General features: G+C 38.3%; 1 protein-coding gene across 3 annotated transcripts in view; it reads right to left on the reverse strand.

The window, feature by feature from the left end:
* Positions 1–22,241, reverse strand: part of LOC102215061 (spermatid perinuclear RNA-binding protein-like) — a 92,800-nt gene that overhangs the window by 65,386 nt on the left and 5,173 nt on the right. The window contains exon 2 of one of the 3 annotated variants that reach the window (XM_013910234.1): positions 17,382–17,542. The exons of the other annotated variants lie outside the window; for them this stretch is intronic. The gene's annotated coding sequence lies outside the window, so the exon portion shown is untranslated. The remainder of the gene's footprint in view (positions 1–17,381; positions 17,543–22,241) is intronic. 3 annotated transcript variants of the gene reach the window in all.

Genomic DNA, 22,241 nt, shown 5'->3' on the forward strand with positions numbered 1-22,241 from the left:
GGGACCGCTCCAGCCTTCCGTTTCCACTGGAGGATCCAAGGGGCCCGTCCAGCCATCAGCGTCGCCTGCAGAACAGCAGCCGGTGCCGTATGCGCTGGGCATGAATCAAACATTTTCTTTGGGGTTACATATTTTAAATGTTTGATTTTTGGGTGGGGGGAACTGTTACGATTCGGTGTTGTCAGTGTTTTGTTTTAGGCGTGACTGTTATGTTTCCTGTTTTACTTTGAAGGTCTGTTGTATCTCAGTGTGTTCAGTTCACCTTTTTTTTGTCTCGTCAGGTCTGATTTGCCCCAGCTGTGTTTCCCTCCTGTGGTCCATTCCCTGATTGCTCCCTCTATGTATTTAAGCCTTGTGTTTCAGTTTGTGATGGTCGCGATCTTCCCCCCCGGTGGTAAATAGTTTGGTGTTTTGATGTAAATAGTTGTCGATACTTTCGTTTTGGGATTTTTTTTTGTGGGGACCCGTAGTAGTTTTTTTTGTTTTGTTTATTTTTCCCTTATTTTTATTTTTCCTGTGTTGCACGCCGGTTGCCTAGGCCGGGGTGTAACAAATCTATTTAATTATTCTTGAAAAATAATTGATTTCTGTGCATTTTTTTTTCACACTGCATCAAATTAAAGTTGATTACGTCGATTAAGCATCATGAGGTGGAGGGTGGGGGGTGGTTCCCTATTTTTCTTTGCTGGGAGTTTGCAACCCTATTAGTTAGCAGAAATATTAAGCAACCTAAGTACTCTTTAAAATACCAGAATAGGAAGGATGGAGTAGGTTTAAGTTTAGTAGTTTGATGAGTATTGATGAGCTTTAGTGTTGTTGTTTATTTAAACTTGAGTATGAACGTATACAAAATGCAGCAAGATATTAAAAAAACCAAAAAAACCCAAAAGTTTTATTGATAAAAAAAACACTATATCGGATTCATATTGGTATCGGCAGATATCAAAATTTATGATATCGGTATCGGACAAAAAAAGTGGTATCGTGCCATCTCTAATATTTACCTTAAAAAAATATCACAGCATGCTCTGAATTTATAGCCAGGAGTCGCAGACAGGGTGAGATGTCTGAGCCAGGCCTAGTTTCCTGTGTAAGACTAGAATGCGAGAAAAAGGGAGTAATGTTACAATAAGTGTTATACATTTCAGTGAGCCTCTAAAGATTTATACAAAAGACTCAATTTCTAGATCTTAACAAAGCCAAGCACTGGAAAGAAGAGTCAGGGCTAACAGCCAGAGATAAAAATAGCGTGTAAAATATAATCAAAATTAAGAGGGATGTTAATTAACACCCGGTTGTCTGTGAAGTTTTAGCTGCAGCTCACAGTCTTTTTAAAGAAGCCATTATCCCATATCACAGGCTGGGATCTGCAGAATTTCTACACATTTGCTTTAAAGATGAGAGGCGAGACCACATCAGGGTCTCTAGAAAAGTGCTAATTGGAGGCAGAGGCCTCCACACATCAGGCATCCTGGTCGTAGTTTAAGCAGACAAAGCAAAGGGTGACGGTCCACTCAATTTAAAACAGAGCATATCGACTAACAGTTCACACCACGGCCTGTCCGGGCTCAATTGTTTTCTCTGCAATTGTTTGCGTTTAAATCTTAAATTGGTACTGGCTGTAAAGATCCATTAGTTGAGGTCAAGATTTATGATATACAACTGAGCTGTCTTGAGATAGTAACTAGATTATTGGCTGTGTGAGATGAACTACACAAGTCCTACCTTTTTTTTAAAGGGGGAAAAATTTCATTTGTTATGCATTTTTGCTTATATGGGTATAGATATATATATAAAAAAAAAAAAAAAAACTAAAAAAAAAAACACAGGTGGGCCCGAGGGTGTGAGCCTCAGTTTTGTAAGGAATAAAAAAAGGCCTTGCCGGGAGGGGGAGACTCCTCTAAGAAAAAGAGCATGTCTGGGAAAACATGCTTACTTTCTCTGTGACATGACTGGTCCTTTATCGGCTCAATCCCCAGTTTTTGGAACACAATTCATTCCATGATGAACTATATGCGCTAAATTTTAGCCAAAAAACGTACAGTTTCACATTGAGATCCGACCACCAATGCTCAGCTCTAGACTTCGTCGTGGGAACACACTAACCAATGGGTGACTGCATGCTTCTTTCATACTAGCTTTAAGGAAAAGTTGCTAATTATAAATTATTGATGGTGTTTTCCACAGAATTCGATTGTATTAGTGGCTGAAGTGTGGATGGAAGCACGTGTGTGTTTGCATGTTCTCGGATGGATAAAACATTAAAATACGTGACAAACTATACACAGATGGCCATCAATACACCAGGACAGCCCGCGCAATAAAAGTGTACGTGTGAAATCCTCAATAATCAGCAGATTATATATTGTATCACTGTTGGAAATAAGCTTTCCTTAACAAACACACAGCTCTGTTCTTTGGCTCTGAACCCTAATACACCATCAAGACTCTCGGACCAACAGGGAGAGTCCGAAGACTCTGACTAGAGCCTTCAAGCTTCTGTTGAAATCATCATTTGGACAAAATTAACAGAACAGCAGTATTTGTTAAAGTCTGGCCTTGCCATATTTGGAAGCTTGTTAAGGATCCCCCGGTGTCACAATTAAATGGTTGTTAGAAAAAGAAAAGGAAAAAAAAAAGGTCTGGGTTAATTTTCTGAAGGAGTGCATTTTAAGCCAATACCATAATGGCACCGAGTCAAAGCTGAGCCAGGTAAGCCTGTCAGAAAATATTCTAAATTTGATTATATAATCAAATATTACAAACATTTGCACATTTGACTATGAAAATGAATAAGTGATTGTGAAAAAAAAAAAAAAAGACAGTGCTAACAGTGGATGGTTTTCTGGATTTCCACCATGAAAGTGTTAGACCCACTGGCTATCCACCCACCACACTACATACTGTGTGACAAAGCCATAACAGCTGTTTGGCGGGAGTTTAGGTGCAGTTCTTGCTACTTCAGACACACAGCGACTGATGACAGAACAGTAAATCATTTCATGCACCACGCTCCGGACTGATATCAGCTGAGGACCTTTTTGCCCAGAGAACTTTTATTTGGATTTTTGATATTTTTGTATTCTTTTCCCATAGTAACTCTTTCTGTCATTACATGTGTAATTAACAGTCATGGCGAGCCTTTTAAATACATAAGTAAGTGTAACAGAGCTAGCTTGTGTCTGAAAAAACATTTTAAAAATAAAACTAATTCTCAATGCTTGGCAGCACTTAAGTAAAGCAAAAATCACAAAAGCTCCTGAGCTGGACCCTAACCACAGTCTCCACTAAGAGACACTCTCCAATATCCAAATGTGGGCTCTGAAACATTTTAGAAGGCCAGTGATCCCTCTCTGCATCCAACAGTAGTGATGACATCAGTGCCAAAGGACACCTGGTGCAAAGCTCACACCGTAGCACAATAACAGAGCATTCATTGCCCATATTGACTCATGTTCTGCTTGTTTGTATAAACAGTTTCTAATAATGTTTTCCTCTTAAATATTTTATTATAAATGTACATCTAAAGCTAAATAATGGTACTTTAAATTTCTCACTTATTTACTGTGGTTGTCAGTTGTACATGCAAGGAGAACACCCTGCTGTGTTTTTTGCCGATGTGCAGTCTGGCACAGCATGCTTCAGCCTCCAGTCCTGTTATTTTCTACAGCTGTTTAAAATTGTACCATCAAAGTCGTGCAGACAACAATCAGCTGAACTACTCTGGTGCTGAACATGCCTACATTTAATTCAGGAGTTATGTGTACAGATGTAAGCTCTCAAACTGATAACAAAAAAAATAAAAAATTAACAAGCAGATAGAAAAATGTATAAATGAGTAATTGTTGTCATCTTTGCAGTGTTGGAGCATGCACACTGAACATAAAGCTTTAGGCTGGCGCCTCGCGGCATGTGTTCAGGTCTCTCCACAGAACGGTTAACCTCTGATCATTAGCAGCAGTTTTAGCAATAGACAGAGCCCACTATCTGCACGATCACCTGCAGTCAGGCTCCTTTGGAGGAAGGTGAAGTTTATAAAGCCCAGCCGGGTGACGCCCACACAGAGAGCTCAGGAAACTCAACTATTTAGTTATGAAACGGCAGCTTCAGTGGGTTTTTTTTTTTTTTTTTTCCAGAGGAGGATTAGGCCTTCATTAATGCATTAATGGATCAGCGCTGCACTGAGGGCCTGAAAATATCCAAGTAAGCACAACAATCTCATCCCTGGCTGATACTAAAAGCATCAGCAGCAGTGTGTGTCCATGTTTGTGTAATTGTATGTACACTTTAGACAAATGTTGTGCACTGGGCTTGTGTCACACTAGGACGAAGAGATTCTAAATTTAAGCAGTTTTGTTGTAAGAACTCAAAATGGTCCAAACAGGACCATTTTAACAAGAACCTTATATTTCAGCTGGGCGAGTGAAACCCTTCAATAACCCATTAATGTGGTACTTTGACACAAGTAGGCCTAATCATTTTGTCAGCAAAGGTTTTGCCATTGGACTTCAAGCCTGCCTGGGTTTAGCTCATGCATCCAAAAAGTTTAAAAACGAAAAAAAGGAACAAGCAAATGTTATTACCTAGTACTGTCCATCTTTACCATCTGTCCACTTATTCCCACTAACAGGGCAGCAGACAGGTCTAAAAAACCTTTTCAAAAGTGGTTCAAGGTACCAGAACTTCTGTTTGTCCCTCTGGAGCTATTAATTTGAAAAATCTAATCTGTCACATATATTTGCAAAATTTAAGTTAAGTTAACACAGAATGTCTACCTCAGGATCTACTGCAGAGATTTTACAAATGTATAACAAAAAATGAGCTTCTTGTATAATAATTTGTAAATTTGTTTAGTGCTAAAGTGTTTTATTCTTTGCACTCGTTTTTTGCACTGCATTCAGACAGAGTTGGAAAAAAAAAAGATAAAAATAAAAACCATAAAGCAAATGTACTTCAGCAGCACTGTGTTGTTGTTGTTGGCTTGTAGATGAGTGCACACTTGCTTTTTTTAGGAAAATAGAAATCCCTCCCAAAGGAATTGAGCTAAAGTGTATAACAGGTAAGACGGAATAACAATACGACACAAACTTCGAGTCTGGCTGTGTTGCTGCCACTGAACAGCTTCTCCAGATGGACTGTGCTTGGCTGTTATTTGATCATAGATGTTTACTTTAACTTTTGAGCATTTTAAGCTAATTCAGGATCTGAATTCATTAACTAAGCTGTGCTTCTCTGTCCTTCTTTCTCCCTGCAGGTAAGGGATTTCAAACTTGCCAGACTCTGCTGACAATAGCCAAAACTTTACCCACCAAAGTTTTCCTGCAAAGGAAAACTGAGTCAAACTGTGAATGTGAGGATGTTGTCATAGCACAGAAGTGTAACCATCTCCCAGATAAAGCTGTCTCTGTATCGACAATGACTCAAAGAAGAATTTCCGCCTGGAAATTGTGAGACAGAACAGAGAGCAGCTGCTTTCTTCACTTCTGCCTTATTATTCTCATCATAGAAGGAAGCTTGCCTTGCACTTTTATTGCTTGCTGTACCATCTTCCTTATTATCCTTATAGTGTTTGTAAAGCACTTTTGCTTCTGCCCAAGAAAGTTTTATATGCAGCAGATTAAGTTTACATTTCATGCATGTACGTGTGTTTCTGTTTGTGTGAACTGCTGCAGGAAATTAACAGGAAAGTTGAGTTTGCACTGTGGATATTTACCAACAGTAATTGAATAGAAACCCGCTTTCTGTTTTAACAGACAGTACCGCTGTGTTTGTAAGGGTAAGCCTGGTTAGTCTTCATTGTTGAATGCATTTCTAACATCCATTGGTTTTATTGTCGATTCTATGGATTCTTCAAATTCTGTCACTGTGAACATGAAGCCTGGATTAATCTTTGAAAAGTTTCAGGAGTCTGCAACCTTTTCCTTTTTGCATCTGTTCTATGGAAGCTCAAAGCTAAAATTTTACCCAAACAGTTTTTTCATTCAGTGGGTAGGCAGTAATTTTTCAATGTCAGGACTCAGGTATTAGTTTTTTCACACTGAAGATTTTAGGTTGTTTGCCTCACCCAACTCATTTCCAGCTCTATATTTTTATTCTTGAGCCATTTTATAATAGCTTTACGCGATTCAAAATTCACAATAATCCTTATTTATGTTATACCATGAAGTCACAGAGAGCCTTAGTGCATCTTTTGTCTGAAAAACCGCCGTTTTGCTCCCATCTCTTTAAAGCTCTGCTCCCTAGGAGCCTTTTTTCTGACTGGCTGCCCTTCGCCTGACTTCCATTAACAGCTTTTAAGCCACACCTCATCTAAGGAACAGCCAGTCCAATAAATTTCTTGATGCATGCTCAATCATCCAGGTAAGAAAAGTCAGTTCTGTTCATCTGAACTTAGCGTTTCCAGTTGGAGAACTACGTCCAGATAAAAAAAGTCAGTTTTTATAGGCAGGACAATTATTCATTAATTAGCAATTTTTCAAGCAAAAAAAAAAAAATTCAGAGTTGTTAAATTGTGCTGCTCTTAAATTTGAATATCTTTTGGGTATCTTTTCTTTACTGAACTAAAGATACCTGAAGTTTTTATTCCACACGGACCTGTTATGATTATATCCAGCTCTATGTTTAATTCTTGAATTTTACTAGCATAGAGCTACCAAACAAAATAATCACTGTAAAAATATTATTTTTTTACTATTCATTCTTACCCCCATGAGAAACAGAAAAAAAGGAAAAACCCACAAAATATCAACTTTCATAAAGGCTTAAAAAATTTAATCAAGAAAGTAAACTGTTAATGGCAACTCCAGCTTTATTGTACCCTGGTTAAAGAGCTGCTTTGAACTGTCCTACTGTAAACAGAGATTCACATTAAATAAACCCATTTTTTACCTTTCAAGTCCACATTAATTGCTCATTTTCTCCTAGCTGTCAGCTTCAAATAATTAAAACAGACAATAATAGGGATGAAACCCATACAGCCTCAAAGAATAACTAGTGCAAAACGCCCTGCAGAGGACTCCTTAAACAACAACAAATAAGCTGGCGAGCAGACTTTGGTATATGTGCAGCTGTAAAACACTTCTTGTATCCAATTTTGCCTCATGGCACGGGCTGCAACCAATCAGAAGAGAGTGACAATGAAGCGAGTTGCCTGCAGTGAACACAAGCAGCAGGTGGTATATAAGTGTGCGTGTAGCAGGCAGCATGCCCGCCTCTCAGCCAGGTAATGGAGACATCATGTGGCCATGCATGGCTGACCACTCACAGCTCAGCAGAGAGGAACTCAGAGGGCAGAGAACGTGGACACTTACACTCGGCCGTTTCCTTCCTAAACGATTTCACATATCTGCACTGTTGAACAACTATATATTTGAGTAAATGGGTGTCAGTATCACTCTGACTACAGGCTACTGCTTAGAGTAACAAGCTGACATTCGGAGTATAGCACACAAGTGTAGTTTTTCATTTAGCAAGAACACAAGTAAATCAATCAATCAATCAAAATTTATTTATATAGCACATTTTTAAGACCGAAGTACACCAAAGTGCTTTCCAGTAAAATCGCAGTACAAATAAAATCACAATAAAATATAAATTACAAATATGAACTTGAAGTGTTGGAGCTTTAGAAAAGACTAACTTCATGTTTCAGTTCATTTTGGTAATTAACTAAATTTACAGTTAAGCTATAAATGATTAAGTAGGCATTAAAAAAAAGAATAAATAACACCTTCTAACACCTGACAAGTCAAAAGAAACACTGAAAAACCATCTTAAGCACAAAGATTCTTTTATAATAAACACTGGAAGCCAAAACTGTCATTTAAGATCAATTTCAAATGATTACTTAAAACATGTAACAATGACACGTAAAAACATTGTAATGTAATATGTGTTTATACGCCAGATAAAGAAGCTAGATTTTTTTCACGAGTAGACAAATAAAGTGAGGTAAATAATGTCCACTCAGGAGTGAGTTCAGCACAAAAATCATCCGTGGAAACTGACCAAAAACCCACTGCAGTTATTTGTATGCTACAGTAAATGGTGCATAGAATTATTTGAGCATTTGGCATATCCCTTTATGATATAAAAACTGAAACATTTGACCCATTCACCAATGAGCCCAAACAAATTTCTTTCAATCTATTTTTTCTGCTTCTTGCATAGCCTTCATTGTTATTTTAGTGTGGTTGTTGTGTATTTTGAAGGGAGTGCACAGAATGAAATGCCTTTCCCAAACTTCCCTGGGAGCCCTGTGTGAGCCCTGAATAAGGTTCCAGTGTAAGAAGCTAATTATAATACACAGCAGCGTAGTATTGGGCTCCCGTCCAGGCAGCCTTCATGGACTCAGCCCAATTCAGTACAACCATTCACCTCATACAATCCAGTGCCTGGGAGAGAGTTATCTCACCGCCAGACTTTTCACCTCGCGGCGCTCCAGCAGACCTGCTGCCACTACACCTGAGGAATCAAATAAAGCTGTGAGCCGCACTCTGAAATCCACTTTCAAAGTTCGGGGCAGTCTATGCAGGGATTTAGGGACCGTTTTTGTCCTGATATTATGATGTTTTATTTTTTAAAAATCCATTTCCCAACATGAGCTCTTTTATGCAACCTTGCAAAGATTTGGCATCAAAATAAAATACTGATGAAGTGGCCATGAAATTTAAGGATTTTATTTCAATTCAAACGATATGTAACACAAATGGTGAAAATTGTTGGTTTCTTTCATAAAAGAGATAGTATACGTAGAAATAGTGCTTTGAAACAAATACAAAAACATGCATTTTTATACTGCTTCCAAATCCAAGGTACAACAGCATCATTAGATTTTACCTTGAATCCCTTAATCTTTCACACAACAGAGCAAATCACACAAGGGCCTGAGCGGTCTCTCTACGCTGACCTTACCATAACACATAAACCATCAGAGTTGCTCTTTAAATATTATCTCTGGAGGTTTCAGCACCTGATCTCGGTGTTCACTGAAAGTTCAGTTCAATGAACGGCCAACCTGAGCTGATACGAGTCTCTGTACCTTCTAGGTGCCTCAGTAGGCTGTTGCCTTTAAGAGGTGGTGATGTTACAGTCGTATGAAGACGCACAAGTAAAAGTTTCATTATCAAATGTTGTGTTAAGCTTTGTAAGATGTTCCTATAATGTATTTTGGCCTAAAGTTTAATCTCTTTCCACAGCACAGTGCACTGGGTGTCTAAACCTAGCAGTGTGGACCACCTTCCCTAACCAGAATGTGAAAATGAAAGCAAACACCAAAAGAAACTGTTTTTCATGACTGAGATAGGGCTGCTTATGAATTTTACATTTTAATTATGATTTTAACTTTTATTGACTATGAAAACAAAATGAAAAAGCTACTTTGGGCTGCTCCCTGTTTCACAGGTGGCTGTCACAGTGGGTTGTGCCGCATGTTTGGTTTGGCAGACTTTTCACACCAGATGCCCTTAATGATGCAACCACAAAGGTGTCTCCTCCCAGGATCAAAATCAGAGGCAAACACGTACTGTACACCACCACACTAGAGCCACTAATAACAATTAAAACAAAATAATGAGGGTAACATTATTCCTCTATTTTATTCTTGTTAAATAAATCAACACAGCTCTTTCCTTTATAGCGATGCATTTTTCCCTGCCTTTATAGTCCGTTGTGGATCTATACGCAGTCACATGCAAATGACAGATGATTGGTCGATCCTATTATAGGAACAAAGCATTTCAAAATTATGCCAAACATGCGAGGAAGAAGAAGAGCCCTAACAAACTAAACAAACAGAAAGACCTGTAAAGTAGGAAAGTGGCGAGTTCAGAGAGGTTATGACTTCAAAAGCATCAGCAGGGGTCTGCTGCATTTACCATCTTACGGTAAAATTGAGGTCACGCACAAAAATCCTACTAAATTTGAAGACATGGAAACTGTAATGTTGATTTCAAAGTGCAAACTCATGTATAGTTTAGTTCAGCGTGAGCCATGATGACTAGTTTAGTTTATTAAGATCTGCCATTAGAGACAGCAGTGCAGTAGCTATTCTTCTTCCAAATGATGCAAAGGAGAGTCAACAAGCTTTACATTTTGCTGGTCTCCTGAGGTACAAGAGTCCATTGCCATCTGTGGCCCTGCACACACAGACTTCCAACACTGACAGCAGGAAACCAGCAGTTAGTCTTGTAAGATGAACTTTAAAAGTAAAAAAACACAAAAACTTTTTTTTTCATTGTATACAATTTTCTGTACCTTTGGAAAACTTTTTTCTTTTCTTGTTATTATAAATGTAAACAACAATAACAACTAGGGACTCAAATACCTTTTTTTTTTGGTTTGTTTTTTACATTTCAGAGCTAGGACAGGAATTTTTTTTTTTTTTATAAATAAAGGAGCTGTACCAAAGCTGAGCAGAACATAAATGAATCATAACTGTGAATCATGCAAAGCCACTGTAGTGGAGTCTAAGAATAAACACTTGTAACTGAAAATTAGCATAATAGGGCCATTCACTTTAAAGTGATTTTTCACATATAAAGAGCATATTGAGATTCAACCAGCTTGCTGTGGCTGTACTTTCCACCAGCTGGGCCATCAGAACAGCCTGAAACAGTCCTGAGCCCTGAGCCAAACCTACTCACTATCAGGCCCTAAATACACCATGAAAAACACAAAGAAAGTTGAGCTTTTATGTTCTCAACAGTGAAGATGAAAGCTTGAGCCCTGGCAGCTTTTGAGGGCCATGATGCAATTCCCGTACTGGATAGCGCTCAGGTGAAGCTGTGGGAGAGTCTCCTCTGAAGTAGTTCAGTCCACTGATGGCTTTCATTAGTGTGCCTCTTGACTCCACCTCATCACACTCACAGCTTACATACCTATTCACAGCTTTCCTGCTGTGTGAAATAAAAGAAGCGAAGAAATGAGAGGGAGGGGGAAATAAAAAAAAATAAAAAAAATAAAAAAAAATCACCCATCCTAACAGCATCAGATGACCTCAGCTTTAACTTCATATACACCAATAAGTGTTTTTATTTTCTTCCAGTTTAAACCTGGTTTAATGAGTTGATTTAAAGTTCAGCAGCAAGTAATTTCAAAAGTCTAACTTGAGTAAAAACAGCTCTATGATGCTACCAAAAGATGAGAGATATCACTCAGGGTTAGCAAAGAGCTGAAATGTAAGCTCTCATCAGCCTGACAGTCGAAGCCATCTTATAGTATAAACCCTGAGACAGTCCTTACCTCGAGATGTAAGCACTGAAGTGGTTATATTAAGCCACACAGAAAAACAACCTGCAAATAAGTTATTTGGACAGTTTTGTTGTTTCAATTGTCAGGTTTTAATCTGATCACCAAATATTTACATTCCTTCATTAGTTTGATCTGGTTTTTTATAACAAACTCAGGCCACACTAAGCAAAATACTAAATTTCACATGAGAGTTTCAGATTTTCCTAATAGCTGCAGACCCCTACCGCAGTGGTCCTTGATATCATTAAAGTGCTTCTTCAGAAAGTTGTCTCTCTTGTGGCCTGATGGATTTCAACCCCACTATTGTGGATCACAGCTTGAGATGGTAGTTCTTCTACAAAACCCACTGTGAGCAACATGGTCGCTCTAAACAGAACCTACAGCTCACCAGGGCTACAGAGCAGAATAATGACTATTTGTCAGCTAGAAGAAAAGACAGCGTGCTTCCAAAAAGTAGAGACTCTTACTTTATCCACTTGTTAAGTCTGACATTATTATTCATTTCAGATTCAAATGAGCCAGTTCCCAAAAGCAAACAGACACTGAGAGACCACCGGGAGCTAACTCTTTCAGCTCATGTAACTGTTCTCCCAACAGTTACAAGAAAATCTCATATCAACATAGACATGAAAAAAAATGATTTACAAGCATCAACAGAGTCTGGGGTAGTTATCTGGTTTCTAAAGCTTCCATTAAAGAATAAATAAATAAAAAGGAGCAGTGCTATAACTTTGGATGTGTAGAAAGATGGAAAACTAAATACCAGCAATGTCTGGAGGTAAAGTCGAGCTTATTTTGGCTAGCAAAAAGACTTATAGGCATGCTAATATAAATATATTAGCACAGCAACGTACAGCTGGACAATAAAAACATTAAAATAATTATCGTGAAAAAAGTTCCTCTATCGCAATATAAAACATCAATATAAAGTTGACAGAGATCCATACTTTCACAGACAACATGAACAGCCAGTGACAATGGTAATAGCACCCCACAGACCAGTCATGTGGCTGCAATAGAGTTACAGCGATGTCAGGTTAGGTTGATACACAGAGCATAGCCAGCAGCATCACATGTGCTAATGTGTGGGCTGCTACACACTAGTATGTAAGGATTTTACGTAGGAAGAAAAAAAAAAAGACAAAATGAAAACTAAAGCAACAGCGCTAGCACCCCAACACACAGCCCAAGTCTGAAAAGACGAGGACACTGTCGCCTTTTGACCTAATTTGGAAGTGTGGAGATATTCTAGTTATTTAAAACCCAACAAAGGAACAGAGCAGAATACACATTAAACTGTGTCAAAACCATGTTTTCACAAAAAACATGTAACACACCCTGAGAAGCCATGATAACAGTAAGGACTGTCGAAAAATTATGGATTTACGCAGCTAACAAACTCAGCCACCTGGCGTGGCTTTGTTAGGTGAAAATATTCATTATGAGGATGAGAGCTCATCCAATGCGCTAGGCTTAAGGAACGAGAAATAGGATCATTAGGTCATCACTTATTAAACAGAAGTCATTTAGGATGCAAACAGCATTCGCCATCTTTCATGCGCACTCTCATCCACACGTGTATGCACCCCTGCTATCACCACAAGTAGAAAGCAGTTCTGTGGTAAACACTGGACTCCAGTCAATTCAATATTGTCTGCTCTATTACTGAACTTGGGTTGGGATCAGAGCCAAAAAACTACCGTAGATATCAATAGCATTAATTACATTTGTGGTGATAAAAAATGTAATTTCATCCAAACCATCTGAGTCTACTTCAGATATTTACGTGCCAAAAATACAGACAGCATATTTGAGAGTCTGAGTGGACCACTGAGACAAAACAAACTCTCCACTGACATCACACTAGTGACATTTCCTTTTTCTTTCCTTTAACAGAATAGAAACTCAGCATGTTTCTAGATATGAGAGCTGTGCATCTACAGTGAGATGCACGTCTCTCTTAATCAGCCCAGATTTTCCCAGAAAGTTTTCCAGTATCCTTTGTTGCTCACATCGTTTACTGGACAGCAAAATGATATGCAGTCAAACATGTCACATTCATTCCAAAGAAAACTGTAAAGTTAAATTATTTTGGCACGATACGCTTCAATTTAACATTATTTTCAGTTTAATTGCCCTAATTGGGTGTCATAGCTACCAACCTGAATTATATTAGGAAAAATAGACACCAACAGTCTAGTCAACAGATAATTGATAGTATTTCCTGCTGACTGATTGAATGATGACAAAAAGTATCTACAGAAATAAAGTCACAGCATATTTCTTTGGTCCTCATGCTGTGTTTAGGGATCATTGGCTGCTGATGTCTTGATGATAAATAAAAGGGCTAGTTTCAGCTCAATGTGCCAGTGTCACCCTGAAATCCATTTTTATGCTTATTCAGTGTATAAGCTCTGTCCTTCATCTGCAGGAAGCTGGATGAACGCGAATGCACAGAGGAGAAAGTGAAGACCATCCTTTCATGCTGTGTGCAAAGTACCCTGCTTCTATGCGCCTTTTTCCAGCAAACCTCAAACAAGCAGTGGCTCAAGTCCATCTCTTTCAAACGGTCTAGAGACTCATTGGCAACTGCCTGGCAACCACTGGTCGCTAGGAATAAATGAGTATCCAACTAAACCAGCTACTCGCTAAGGGGTAGCTAAAGTGTGACGAGAATGACGCAAACCAGAAACGGAAATTCGCTTTGACAGTAAAAGCATTTAGTTGAAACATGCTGCTTTCAGGGGTAAGGCACAGCGTTTACTGTGAAGGCAAACATTGTTCTTGCCAAATCTGGAAACCAACTATCCTCCATCCTAGTCCTGTATCCCTGGGAGGCTTCCATCACCCCTGATTCAGCACAGTAACTGGAGTTTGTGTGGAAGAACTGGAGACTACAGCCTGGTTAGTGCAGGTAATGCACTGGGATGCGTATAGCTTGTTAGGACTGGTACAAATCCTAGTTCTTTGCAGGGTTGATTGGTTGTTATAAAATATATGTCAGACTTTGATTGGGACTGGCAACCCAGCATTCACAACTGACCCCCTACATGTTACTGTGAGTACCTTTGACCATTATAATCAATGCATTATTTCCAGCAGCCTGTAAACACATCACAACTGAATTTGAGCCTGACAGCTGATCAGGAAGCTGCGCCAGTGCCAAAATGTAATACAGTATACATTAATGTCTGTGCAAGTTCAGCATACAGAGATTAAAAAATTCATAAGTTTACTAATGCATCTTCATTTATAAATTAGACAGCACTAAGGCAGCACACAAACTCCTAAAGTGAGACTGGTTCATGTGTTGCTGACTCTGAAAGATCAATTAATCAATATTTTTACATTAGAAATTACATAGAAAACCCAATAAATGTGACAGGAGTTGTTTCAAGTGATTAAGTGACAGATTTATTAGTAACCTTGCAGTTATTCTGAGTACTATTGTTTTGGCTCTCCCATCTCATACTGCACTGTTTTATTTCCAGCAGAAACAGGGATTTAAAATGATGCTCACCTCCCCCACCCACCTTCACAGCAATCATATCAGGTATTGGCAGTCTTACAGGGTGATGTTAGGACAATCAGACTATGAAGAACAGTTTTTCCCTCACAGACTTACATTGTATTTGTGACAGCGGTTATTATACCAAAAGAAAAAAAAAAAAAAAGTTTGTCACCCTTCCCCAAAGAGACTCTGGACTTCTCCCAAAGTCAAATCACTAGAGTGGCAATAACAATATTTCATTATCTGTGGATCAAGGTTATAAAAATAAATGAGCAGAAATACCAGGAAAATGCAAAGACGTCTTCAATTAGGTGGCATGGACTCTTTGCATCAACTATACACTAATCATGGTAAGAAGCACAATAGCCTCTCTCTTAAAAATGCATTTTGAGTCAGGAAATATCCGATGTGTACACACACATAGGCACAGATGAAGTGAAAATTGGTACATTTGCTTTTCTAAGTGAACTCTCAAACCATCTTGTTCATATGTTTCTTCTCCTGCAATCATTGTATTAGCAAAATATTTCATGACCAATAAAAAGCTAAACAACATAATCATCTGTTACATGAAGCTCAAGCAGTACTGTCAGCAGCTGGAGTCCAAGTTGGTGGAGATGGAGCATGTCTGACCAGAGTACATTATCTTTCCTTCAGAAGTACTTGCTACCTCTGTGGCAGAAACTTGGCCACTGAGCCAGGACAAAAGTAATTTCTAAGATCATCATTGCTAATTTATAGGTCAATATTGGTGGAAGACTTTGGGTTTTTGTCACTATAAAAAGACAATGGATACAATGAATTTTTGTATTTCTCATAGGCAAGTCATCTTTGAAAAAATTAAAGAGATTTGTGATATTTGGCCACATACAAATGTCGCATACAAAATTCTCTGTAAAAGATTGACAAGTATTATACTTAAAAGTCTGAACTCTTCAACATTTCACTCTTTATCCACAGCTTCCAGCTGCTTTGTGCTGTTGAAAACATGTCAGTTTTGCACATCTGGGTGCATCATCTCCCAGTGCCCTTCTTTTTTCTTTTCCTTTTTAAAAGATCTGATATGTTCAGCCCTCCCTCACCTTTTTTTTTTTACTGCCCATCTTTTCCTTTTCACTACTTTCGGTGGAACATTGATTTTTATTGCTGCTGCACAACCTTTTACTGCTCCAGGTTTAATGGTTTTCCACAGGTGGTAGCATCCATCTATACATTCATTTATTGCTATTCAGAGGCTATGACATCGAGTCACTACTTTAAAAAAGTTAAACTGTTAAATATTGACTATAATTCAGGCCAAAATACCAGCCAGCAGTTAAATAGCCCACCACCAATTGTTCCAACTCCAGAGATGTACTGCTTGGGCTAACTGGTTAGTGGAACTTTCAAAATAAAAGTAAGAGACTTGTCCACTTGAAAACTGGCCACTCATGCAAAGTAGAAATAAAATTAGCAACCAGACATAGTTTAGTCACAGTGAGCTGCTGAATAGCACCACACAAGTTCATAGTCACAACCACAACACACATTAAATAGTTAAATAGCAAATGAAGAAATACTTCAAGAGAGGTCTGGCTTTTGATGCATGTCATTGAGGAATTGAGTGTAAATGTAAGCTAACAGGGCTGTGATCAAAGTCCATGCAGGGTTTGGTAAACAAGTTCTGGTGCTGGCAGAAATAAACTGACTGGCAGCTACCACAATTCAAACATCCAGAGTGCTGCAGGGTTTCTGTTTTCAGAGCACATCAAACAGCTCGGGAGAAGAGATGTCCTCAGGGACTCTGGAAAAAAAGTTAAAAATAAAAAATAAAAAAAATGTCTCAGATGATGAGATATTCATTTCACCCTAGCAAAACCAAAGAGATGCCGGCTCCAACTGGATTCTGTCATCATCAGGGCTCTAAAGCAAGGTTACTTTCTGAGGTTTGTAATGCAGGATGAGCCGGGCTCTCTAGCTTGGTGAAATGAGGGCGAAGGATGAGCTGAAATAAAAGAAGATGGAGCTGATGGTGGTAGGAAAGTCTCTACTCAGGTTTCACAGTTTTACCTCAACAGCTCTGTTCAGTTACAGAGAACAAGAAGCCTCTGCAGACCAGCCAATACATGAGAGCAGACCGGAGTCTGAAGATCAATGCTGGCAGCAGGTCGAGAGAGCAATATGCTGATGTAATTTTCATTAAATGTTAGTTTCAATTCATAATTTATGTGATTACATGTGTCCAGCATTGCAAAGCTTCTCTGTCATAAGAAATAAAGAAAATGAAGTTTTAATCTTAATCTCAGGCATTGGCTGTCCTTTAAAAGGACAAATGGGTTTGTGCGGATCTGACAAATTTACAAATATCAGGACAAAAAAGAAAAGAAAAACAGTTTGAATTACAGAAGCCATACTACCCAAATATTGAGTTATCCGTCTCTAAAAACAGGCTGAATCTGTGGCCTCCACTGTAATAATGCATTATTAAAGAACATCAAATCTTATTGCTCCCATCGCCATTATTTATGTTTGATTTTTGATTAGGTTTTCATTATTAGATATTTCTTGAACTGCAGCATCACAGATGCATCTTATATGTAAGATTCCTTTCAGTCATGGACTTATGGTCCAGAATACTGACAGGTCGACGATGTTGTGGTCTTTCAGCTCAGTTTGATGAACTCTTGATGGTGGCTGGCGATGCCAATTCTTCTTCTGCTCTGTAACTCTGCAGCTCACCAAGGCTACAGAAGAACAAGGACTACCGCCCTGTAGTCCAACAGTGGAGTTGAAGTTCCCCCACTGGAGAAGAAAGTAAGAGGAACTTGTTATTGCCGCTATTTACCATCATAAAATACAATCTATTTCTGTGATAAACTCTAAATTTACTGTTTGACTGCGAGTTTTAAACATCACCATTATTGGTGGAAAAATGTATAATCTCATCTCAATAATGCACAGTCAATTTATGAACATATTTTTCAGGTTAAAAGGATTAATCCCCCACTCTTCAACAAAAACGAGAAGCTTGTAGCTTAAAGAGATGCAGAGATATTTCACTATTGATATGCACCAGTGAGATTCCCACAAGATGTAAGCAAAGTATGACCTTCACTGCTAGATTTCTTTGTGTATTTTTACAAAGGGTGACTAAGGTATATGGGAAATCTAAATGTCATACAGTTAGCATCCAAATATTATGTCACATTTAACCTCTGATCTCACTTTGACATTTTGTATCTGCTTTTCAAGTTGACCCCAAAACACATTTCTTATCTTTAAAGACATTACTGTCAAGAGAAAGAGAATGAGATGAATGAAATATAGTGTAGTACAATAGTAAATAATATAAAATAAACAACTACAGCCTTAAAAAAGTTATAAGAATTAGTAAAACAATGCTACCTTGAAGCTAGTCATTATACAACAGTTCCCAGTGAATACTTAATAGCGGTTTTGGCCTAATCACCACATTTTTTAGCAAGTTAATCCACCATTTCTCATTCATACATGTAGTTATAAAATAAGTGTGGCAGGTCTGTCTGGGTTGAGATCTTCTAACAGCAAATACTTTCATGAGGCTGGTTTCCATGGAGAGCTTTAGCTTCCCGCGATCATCTAAATGTGTTTTCAAAGCCTTTCCATGCTAAAAAAATAAAGGCATGCTCAGTATATGTTATTCATGAAAATGGAAGATCAACAGGGAATATAAAACATCCTGAGATATTCACTTAGTGCAGGCAGCTCTGCTATAAAGACACTGTGTGCTACTGCAGGGAGGGCAAATCAAAAGGACAGCATCACTGCCATCCCCTGCATGTACTGCAGAACCTGAAGTGACCTACAACAGCTGGGGATAGCTAAAAAAAAACAAAAAAAAACAAAAAAAACATACCATGTGATGGTGCTCCAGAGCTAATGTCACAACCGACACGTTGGGAAGAGACCGTGAAGTGATTTTAGACAGCTGCACAGCTGGGATGTCCAGCATGCAGTCCACCAAAAACGTCCAATCCCGTCCACTGGATGACTTTGTAAAAAAAAAAAAAAAAGGAGGGCGTGCATTTTTAACTTTTACCTGTATTTTGTCCTTAACAATCGATTACGCCCATGGAGTCTGAATTCCTCATTTCATTTGAGCGAGATGAATCTGGATCATTGTTCATTTTAGTCTTTTTCATAACAAGGTTATCATGGCCTGTCATTGGCCTGTCATTCACCACTACATAAGTAAGAGATTTACTGGCAGTACTACATTTGAGAAAAAAAAGTTTTAATAATAGATAATGTTCTCTGTTATTTAATGCTTTAAGTGATGAGTCCAGAGATTTTTCTGAGTGGTTAGGCCAGAGAAGCCAAGCCAATGGGTTTCCTTTGATTTACTACAATAGCAATTCTACATAATGTGCAACAAAAATATCAGTGACGTAACATCTCTTCTCTTGATTGGCATAAGAACTAGGAAGTCATTCAAAACAGTTACCAACTTGTCCCATCCTAATCTGTTAACTTCTCAGTTAATAAAAGTATCAAGGAAAAAAAATTAAAGCTCATGACACTTATGGTGGAAAAATAAACACTGCATGGTTTTGTTTTTTTTGTTTTTTATGTCAGACACAATGAGTTTGTGCTGATCTGAAGTCAACCTCAGCACCACTGGTCACCACAGCTTCAAATAAACTCTTAGTATTCACTGTTTGTGTATTCCTTACATACAGCACAGGACAACTCTAATTGAAATCAAAATATCACACACACACTTGATCCTCATTTACAAGAGCAGTGTTGCATCCTCGTCAACACTTTTAGCTGCACCCCATCCCAAGGAGGCTGAGCTCCAAGGTCAGGCTCTGGTTACCGTTTCTATTTACCTTCCTTGGGATTGGAGAAGCCAGTTGCTTCGAGCAGTGCTCTGCTCACCGAATACAACCCCCCCATCTGAAACCTGAACCTGTGACGTGTGCGCGTGTGTGTGTATTTATCAGGTTCAGGCAAATGCATGGAATGCAAATGCAGGGGAGCAGTAATAGTACAGAGCTCCTCTTTGTTCCCAAACACTAATATTGCCACGTTTTAAGCTGCTGACTGTACATTACAGCAGAGGTAAGGACCAGAAGATCCCAATTTCTCTTCCCCGTTGCCTTTCAAGCAGTAAAACCTGAGGAGGAGAGGATCTGTTGCTGTTCCATACCAACTTGCTTTCATTTGAGCCTCAAACTGTCATTTAAAACAGCAGCAGCTTCAGAAGTGACTGTTAAGTCATAATCAGCTGGTTCAATCTGGCACAGACATGTGACAGAGTAATATAATTAAACATAGATTAGGCATGAGGGTTTTTTAAGTTACTTCTACATCTGGTAAAAAGGTTTATTTTTGGCCTCTGAATCCAATGACTCTGATTCACTTGTTATAAGAGCGGTCCAAGACTCCAAGCCTCCCCCACAGCTAAAAATTCACTCCACACAGTGCATGACTTCAGTCTCGGATTATTTTCTTGGGTGGGTGTGGGCAATTCTTAAGAACTCTGAATTTTGAATTTTTCTTATCTTAATTTGATATGCATTTGTGAAGATGTGATGACAAATGTACCAAGAATCAAGAGTCCTTGGTTATGACTCTAAAGGTTAATAATTTACAAGTTGGGCAAAGCCCAAACTCAGGCAAAATAACCCACCCACAACTTTAAGCGTTCTTGCTAACATACAGATATTTTTGAAAAATCCAGACAAACCAAACCAAGTCAACCTCCTTAGTGGATGTAAAATAAGAAAAGGGTTGGGTGACAAAGCAAAAAAAAATACCATCACCACTAATATAAAAATATAATTTCTCTCAGGTTTAAAGGCAGAGTTTTGGAAGATTCCTGTATGATTCTTTGCTGCTGTGTTGCCTGCTGCTCTGCTCTATGTGACCACAACTCTGTCTGTGGGTTTGTTTGATTACCTGTACCAGGTACACCTTAGGAACCTGAAGGTTTGTATCTATATCAGATATCATGATGCCATCATGTTGCCTAGCAACCACCTAGGAACAGGCTACAATTACCCATTTTTAGCATATAAATAAGGTGTGTTTTTATATTTTATTTTGCTTTACTTTTCTCAGTTTGATTAAGCGATGGTTCCCTGGTGTACTGGTTAATACATTCACTTTACATCAAAAGATCCCTTCTTTCAGACCTGGAAGAGAACAAGCCTCAGGGCCTGTGACACTAGCTTGTGTCTCCTAGTGCCAGGCCCTACCTTGGATAAATGGAATATCAGCTCTTCTAGCCAACAAAATATGTCAACTGTCTACAATAATAACATGAATTCTACACAAACCTTAAGCCAACACCAGTTTTAATAATTTTTAAAATGTCTCTTCTTGGACACAAATCTAAACTGTACAAATTCCCTGAATGTGATTAAAATTCAGATTAGAACTTCACCGTTTACATAGACATATAAATATAATGTGCAGTTTCATTCATTAAGCATTTTAATACAATGAATCAATTTGTCTAACTTTCTGGGAAGAGTAGAAGTTGTGATGTCTGATATAAATACACACTGGATTTGTCTTGATTTCTCATTTTATCTCCACCTTGTTGTGTTCCCCAGGTTTCAATTTCTCCCCTCTCGCAATGGTCCCCATTTCAACTTTAACCAGTATCAAAGCAGCACAATACATAAGATGCCATCTTCACATTCTGTTGATAGTTTTAGTTAATTTCTGAATGATTTACACTCTTTTTAAACAAAGGGCATTTTTAGTACTGCTATAATTTGTTTATCATTCAGCCCTATACAAATCTAAACATTAGTATTAGTAACAGTTAGTATTTTTAGTATTAGTATTTAGTAGTTAGTATTTTTCTGTAACTAACACAAAAAACATCAAGTAACCCATGAAATGTGAACATACAAAAAAAAAAAAAAAAAGATAAAAGTTGTTATCCAAAGGTTTGACCGGCTCAGCCTACTTGATATCTCCCTGTATGCAGCCAATTAACTAAAATGAATTTCACACCTGAATGTCACAAAGCTTCAACTACTGCCATGGTAAATCCAAATCCGTATTCAATTCTTTTTTGTGTGAAACGTCTTTTGTCAAAAGCTTTGGTGCTGCTTGGCATTGTTTGCCTGAAAACTCTACTGAACCTCGCAGATTCAAAAGATACTCCCAATACTGGTATCTGTTGTTTTGATGATGATCTTGTAGCATCCTGTCTAAAATTGGGCACACACTTAACAACTGTCATCCTAATTATACATGTGAATAAGACATGATCACTGGCAAATGGCCCAGGTCTCTTCCAGTCAGACTGAGCCAGTGTTTGGAGTCAGCAGATAGCCATGTAGTGTGACACACACACACACACACACACACACACACACACACACACACACACACACACACACACACACACACACACGTTGTATTATTTCCACCTATAAATATTTTTTTTTCCCAGAAGTTAAAAAAAATGAAAATGCCAACAAAGACCAGCAGAAAGCGG

This window comes from Pundamilia nyererei, unplaced genomic scaffold (assembly GCF_000239375.1).
Source record: "Pundamilia nyererei isolate P.nyererei 1_Seehausen unplaced genomic scaffold, PunNye1.0 scaffold00038, whole genome shotgun sequence".
NCBI lineage: Eukaryota > Metazoa > Chordata > Actinopteri > Cichliformes > Cichlidae > Pundamilia > Pundamilia nyererei.